We start from the raw sequence: 5,956 nt of genomic DNA on the forward strand, positions 1-5,956 counted from the left end.
TAATTAGACAAGTGTTTTATCTGTTGTGTTGTTTACGAGCAGTTCAAACAAGGGTTCCATATAGTGTTGTGTGACGGGGATTCTAACATACAAGTGTTTTAGATAGCATCGTATCTAAACCTTATAGACAAGTCTTTAACTAATAAAACATTGTCTGACTGAATGACTTCTAAGAAAATAAACATACATAAGAGAGTGCTAACATTCAAAAGTCCTAGCGTAAATTATAACAAAATAGTCAATTTCTTCATAGTCATAGGGTTTTCTTGCATAAAATCAAGAATTGATCAAGGAAATGCGAATTTTTAACTCATAAAAATGAAAACTGACTATACAACGGTTTTCTTCTCATCAACCGTTGTCTACACTGTATTTATACAACGGTTTTTCCCGAAGAGTTGTTTGATCCTAATTTAGACAATGCAATATCTTACAACTGTATAACTTCCGTAATGGTTGTGTCATTTTCAATGATACAACATAGGTGCGAATAAAAACCGTTGTATGTTAGACACTACAAGACAAAATTTACCTTTATACAATAAGACAAAATTTACGTTTAACTAGTATTGTTAAAAAAACATACAAAATAAACATAAAAAATTTTGATTTTTTTTATGCATGACTAATATTGTTAGTTCTCGACATCCGTACGGTTAGATGAACGAAAAAAATATTTATAAATTAATATGAAGCTAATCTTATACATAACAATGATTCTATCCAGTACTTTCTAAATTGTGAACATAAAACACATACTAATACTCACATTCGAACTACAAAATTGACTTAGTATTACAAATGAACAATACATATTTGCATATATGCATAATATAAATATATTTATTAAGACAAATAGTACAAAAAAAAAGAATTGATCAAGGAAATGCGAATTTTTAACTCATAAAAATGAAAACTTATTATACAACGGTTTTCTTCTCATCAACCGTTGTCTACACTATTTTTATACAATGGGTTTTCCCCGAACAGTTGTTTGAGCCTATTTTTGATAATGGATTCTCTTACAACGGTATAACTTCCATAACAGTTGTGTCAGTTTCAATGACACAACATAGATGCGTATAAAAACCGTTGTCTGTTAGGCACTACAGGACAAAAATTACCTTTTTACAATAAGACAAAATTTACGTTTGACTAGTAATGTTAAAAAAACATACAAAATAAACATAAAAAAAATTTGAATTTTTTATATATGACTAATATTGTTAGTTGTCGACATCCGTACGGTTAGATCAGCGAAAAAATTATTTATAAATTAATACAGAGCTAGTCGTATACATAACAAAGATTCTATTCAGTACTTTCGAAATTGTAAACATAAAACACATACTAATAATCACATTTGAACTACAAAATTATCTTCATAATACAAATTATGAACAATATATATTTACATATATGCATAATATAAATATACTTGTTAAGACAAAGAGTACAAAAATAAGAATTGATCAAGGAAATGCGAATTTTTAAGTCTTAAAAATTAAAATTTATTATACATCGGTTTCCTTCTCATAAACCGTTGTCTACACTATTTTTATACAACAGGTTTTCCCCAAACAGTTGTTTGAGCCTATTTTAGATAATGGATTCTCTTACAACAGTATAACTTCCGTAACAGTTGTGTCAGTTTCAATGACACAACATAGATGCGTATAAAAACCGTTGTCTGTTAGGCACTACAGGACAAAAATTACCTTTTTACAATAAGACAAAATTTACGTTTGACTGGTATTGTTAAAAAAACATACAAAATAAACATAAAAAAATTTGAATTTTTTTATATATGACTAATATTTTTAGTTGTCGACATCCGTACGGTTAGATCAGCGAAAAAATTATTTATAAATTAATACAGAACTAGTCGTATACATAACAAAAATTCTATTCAGTACTTTCGAAATTGTAAACATAAAACACATACTAATACTCACATTTGAACTACAAAATTACCTTCATAGTACAAATTATGAACAATATATATTTACATAGTACAAATTATGAACAATACACTTGTTAAGACAAAGAGTACAAAAACAAGAATTGATCAAGGAAATGAGAATTTTTAAGTCTTAAAAATGAAAATTTATTATACAAAATTTATGTTTGATTGGTATTGTTAGAAAACATACATAATAAATATAAAAATATTTAATCAAAACAAAATTAGCACATCTATCTAGGTGAAAAAACGAGCCGGGTTATTCCCCCCAAAACAACAATTAGTAACCACAAAAATATTCAATTATTTATATTACTATTATATTTGGCTCTTAAAATATGCTAATTTCAATTAATTTGAATTTAAGTATACAATATGTAATATTTAATAATATTACATAATTTTATTATATTACGTATATATGTAAATAAATATTATTTTTTATAATAATTTTAAGTTATTAATATTATATATATAATAAACAAAAAATTATATGAAATAAAATAAGTTGTTTACAGAGGTGGAAAGAAAGCTGTACAAATTTCTGCCGCACAGAGACTCTTAAGCCCCAAAAATTTTCAGTTCCCCCCAAAATTTCACCAACTCTTTTCAGCTCCCCCCAAAATTTCACTAACTCCCTCTGATTCACCTCACCCTCACACCCCAGATCCTCTGCTCACTTCACAAATATCACACATCACAGCTCTTCATCACCGTTCTCACTGGTCGCTTCATCCCGATTCTCAGCTCACATATGGATATTCATCTTGATGTTGGATTAATCAACGGTTTAATCTCATGGGTTTTCTTCAAATTGCTTTTAATTACTAATAACTTCTTCTAATTTATCTTATTTGTGTCGATTTGCTTTGTACATCTCCATTTTTGTGTGTGTTTAGGGTTTTTACAATTTCTTAAGATTAGGGCTTATAATTGGGGCTTGCAATCAAGATAAATGGGTTTGTATTTTGGGGGTTTAGTTGATTTATTTTAGATATTTCGATTTATATATAGTATTTATGTGCTGATATTTTTGGTTTTGTAGAAACTAGAAGATCTGATGCTTTTGTTCTTTCCTGTTTTAGTTCTGTGCGAGCTCTATGATCTCAAGTTGATTTGTTTGCAATAAGGTGCATCATGTAAGTTTGTACTTTCATATATACCTTGTGAGGTTCTTCTATTTAGAATGTTTATACAATATTAGTTCACTATTTTTTCACATATATGGCGCTGACCAGTGGAGAATGGTATCTTCTATGCTGATGGTGCCGACTGTTATATTAATGTTTTCTGGGTGTTTTTGTTACATTCCAAGAAGATGATTAGGCCTTTTAGAGTTTCTTCATCTTTGAGTAAAAGAAGTAATTTACTATAGATTCTATATTTCTATTATCCTTTGCTTTTTATTTGGCCCTGATTTTACATGTAAAGCACCTGGTTTTGCTAACTAATAACTTGGCTTTGAGTAAAAGAAGTGATTTATTGTGGATTCTATATTCCTATTATCTTTTGCTTTTTATTTGGCCCTGATTTTACATGTAAAGCACCTTATTTCCCTATGTAACATGTTACTCTGGCTTGCCATGACAAGTTTGATCTGTATGAGTTGAATCACATTTGTTTCTCTTCATTGTTAGATATATGGTATGGGGTTATCTATTATTACAATAAAATGTTTAAAGATGATATCCCAATTAACGAGTCTCTAATTTTATGAGATGTGTACCTTAGTCAATAAGCTTCCTACCGATTGTTATTTTCAGCAATGCCAATAAGTTTACCCATTAGTTACTTACCTTTCATGTAGATATGCAATGCAGTTCTTGTTGCAAGAATTATGAATGTTTTGTTGAGGTTTGTTAATGAATTTGTTGCTTGAAATTGGAACTCATGTACACAGAGAAAGACTCTCCAGGAAACTTGACTCTCAAATATAATTTTTAGTTCATAAATCTTGTATGATGCTGAGTATTGCATTACAGGATTGGTATATTTACAAGTAGTTCGAAATATATTTGTGTAGATATATAGTTTAGTGACCTTATACTATGCACAAAAAGTCGGAATGCTTTAGTTTATAAGTTGGCCTTCTTTGTCTTCTGCAGGTTTTGGATTTAATCTCTGATCTGTGATGTGATGCTCAATTACAGGGAGATGATAGAAGCAGATCAGGCATGTGATTTTGTTAAGGTTAGTGGTTTGTTTGGTTTTAAACTGCCAGTCAGTGGTTACATGTAAATGTTCAAAAAGCTACATGTAAATGCTAGTCAGTTTGTGTGTCCAGTTGCTTTGCTGCCTATATTCTTTTATTCTTTGTGTGTAGAGTTTTTCAACTATTATTAGTGAATGACTAACACAACATTCCAGGTTCTCTCACTAATAATACGAGATATATGCCTTCAAATCTTTGCAAGGGAAATGATCATTTTAAGTTGGAATGTCTTAAAGTGATCTTCTTTAGCGAGGAAGCAATCAGTGTTTTTAAATTTGTTTTGGAATATATATATGTTGTGTTACATTTTGTATTTTTATATTGGTCTGTTGGGATAGGAGGTTGTTTCCGAATTGATAGTCTGTTAGATGTTCACATTTTTACATGTTCTGGCTTATGTTTTCTTTTGTATCTTTTTAAAAGATCCTTTAAACATGTGGAATTCTGTTTAAAGGATTTTCACTCATATAATTTTTTTGAGGATTATCATACTTCTTTACGTGTTTACGTTTTGTGTGCCCAAAACCCACTGTCTTTAACTATCAATTAGGTGTAGAAACTGAAGTAGTATTTATCTCACACTCTGATCCCTTTTAAATTTATATATGCCCTGTGTGTTTGCAGGCAGGAGTCTTAGTTTGGTCCCTATTGCAGACATTATTAATTTTGCGAGCAAACTGCTAAAAGATTTCCGAAGCTGGTAAACGTCGGGCTAGCATCAGCAGTGTAGCTTCTCTTGACATGTTAGGTGCAGCCTTATTAATTGTACATCATGTCAATGACAAGTTAACTAACCAGCAGAAATGTCCAAGGAACGTATTTGGCAAGTGTACTCCCAAAACATGGGGTGATCATGGAATTTGTAAGAAGTCAAGTAGTCCTTACGTATTGGGCAATGAAATAGATTGTATAGTAGCTGATTTGTGCGTGGTATATGTGATTGTATGTTGTTACTATAGTTGATAATGAAAACTTTTGTTACTAATTTATGGCTTGTTAATTATATTCTTCAGCATAGTTTAATTAGGTTATGTAAAACCATTGTCTGACATAACTAAATACAAAAGAAAAAGAAAAAGAAACAGTTGTCCTAAGCCCTACAAACAACACAATTTTAAGAATAAAATCGTTGTCTAAGACATATACAAATAAGTAATAGTAGTAATAAACCATTGTCTAAATCCATGTTATTCGAGCATTTGTGACAAAAACCGTTGTATAAGAGCTGTCACACAATAGTTTCAGTTTCTAAACTATTGTTATAACGATTCTTACACAAGTGTATCTGTAATATAAACCCGTTGTACAACATACCAAAACATGAGCTTCTTTTATATAAATACACTTGTCGGAGACTCTTATCAACAAGGGTAGCTAACTACATAAACTGTTGTCTGTATTGCTACTAACAACACAAATCCAAAATAAGACTATTGTTGTGAAACCCTTATAACAACACTTTTTTTAAAAAACATGTTGTTGTTTCTGGGTCAGGCACAACACGCCCTAAAATATAAACAGTTGTCCTTCTTTTTCTCACACAACGGTCGGTACCGTTGTCTGAGGTGCGTATCAGACGGCACCTCAATAGACCACGGTTTTCTTTGGCATCAGACAACGGGCAAAAACCGTTGTCTGATGCCAGTTTTGTTGTAGTGTATATAATAACTACAAATGAAATATGGAAAGTTTTTTTTACAGTTTCTTAAATTAGCACTAGCCAATGGATGATGATCACTGAACAGCCAGCCCGGGTGTGTTTTGATGTCTGGGTCCGCCCC

At 30.7% G+C, this 5,956-nt stretch overlaps 1 long non-coding RNA gene across 1 annotated transcript; it reads left to right on the forward strand.

Moving 5' to 3' along the window:
* Positions 1-2,501: 2,501 nt before the first annotated feature.
* LOC135149120 (uncharacterized) lies at positions 2,502-5,160 on the forward strand. The gene is made up of 3 exons (XR_010287234.1): positions 2,502-3,102; positions 4,069-4,153; positions 4,800-5,160. It is a non-coding gene; the product is annotated as an uncharacterized LOC135149120 (long non-coding RNA).
* Positions 5,161-5,956: the final 796 nt, after the last annotated feature.

The sequence above is a fragment of the Daucus carota genome, chromosome 9 (genome assembly GCF_001625215.2).
Source record: "Daucus carota subsp. sativus chromosome 9, DH1 v3.0, whole genome shotgun sequence".
Classification (NCBI taxonomy): domain Eukaryota; kingdom Viridiplantae; phylum Streptophyta; class Magnoliopsida; order Apiales; family Apiaceae; genus Daucus; species Daucus carota.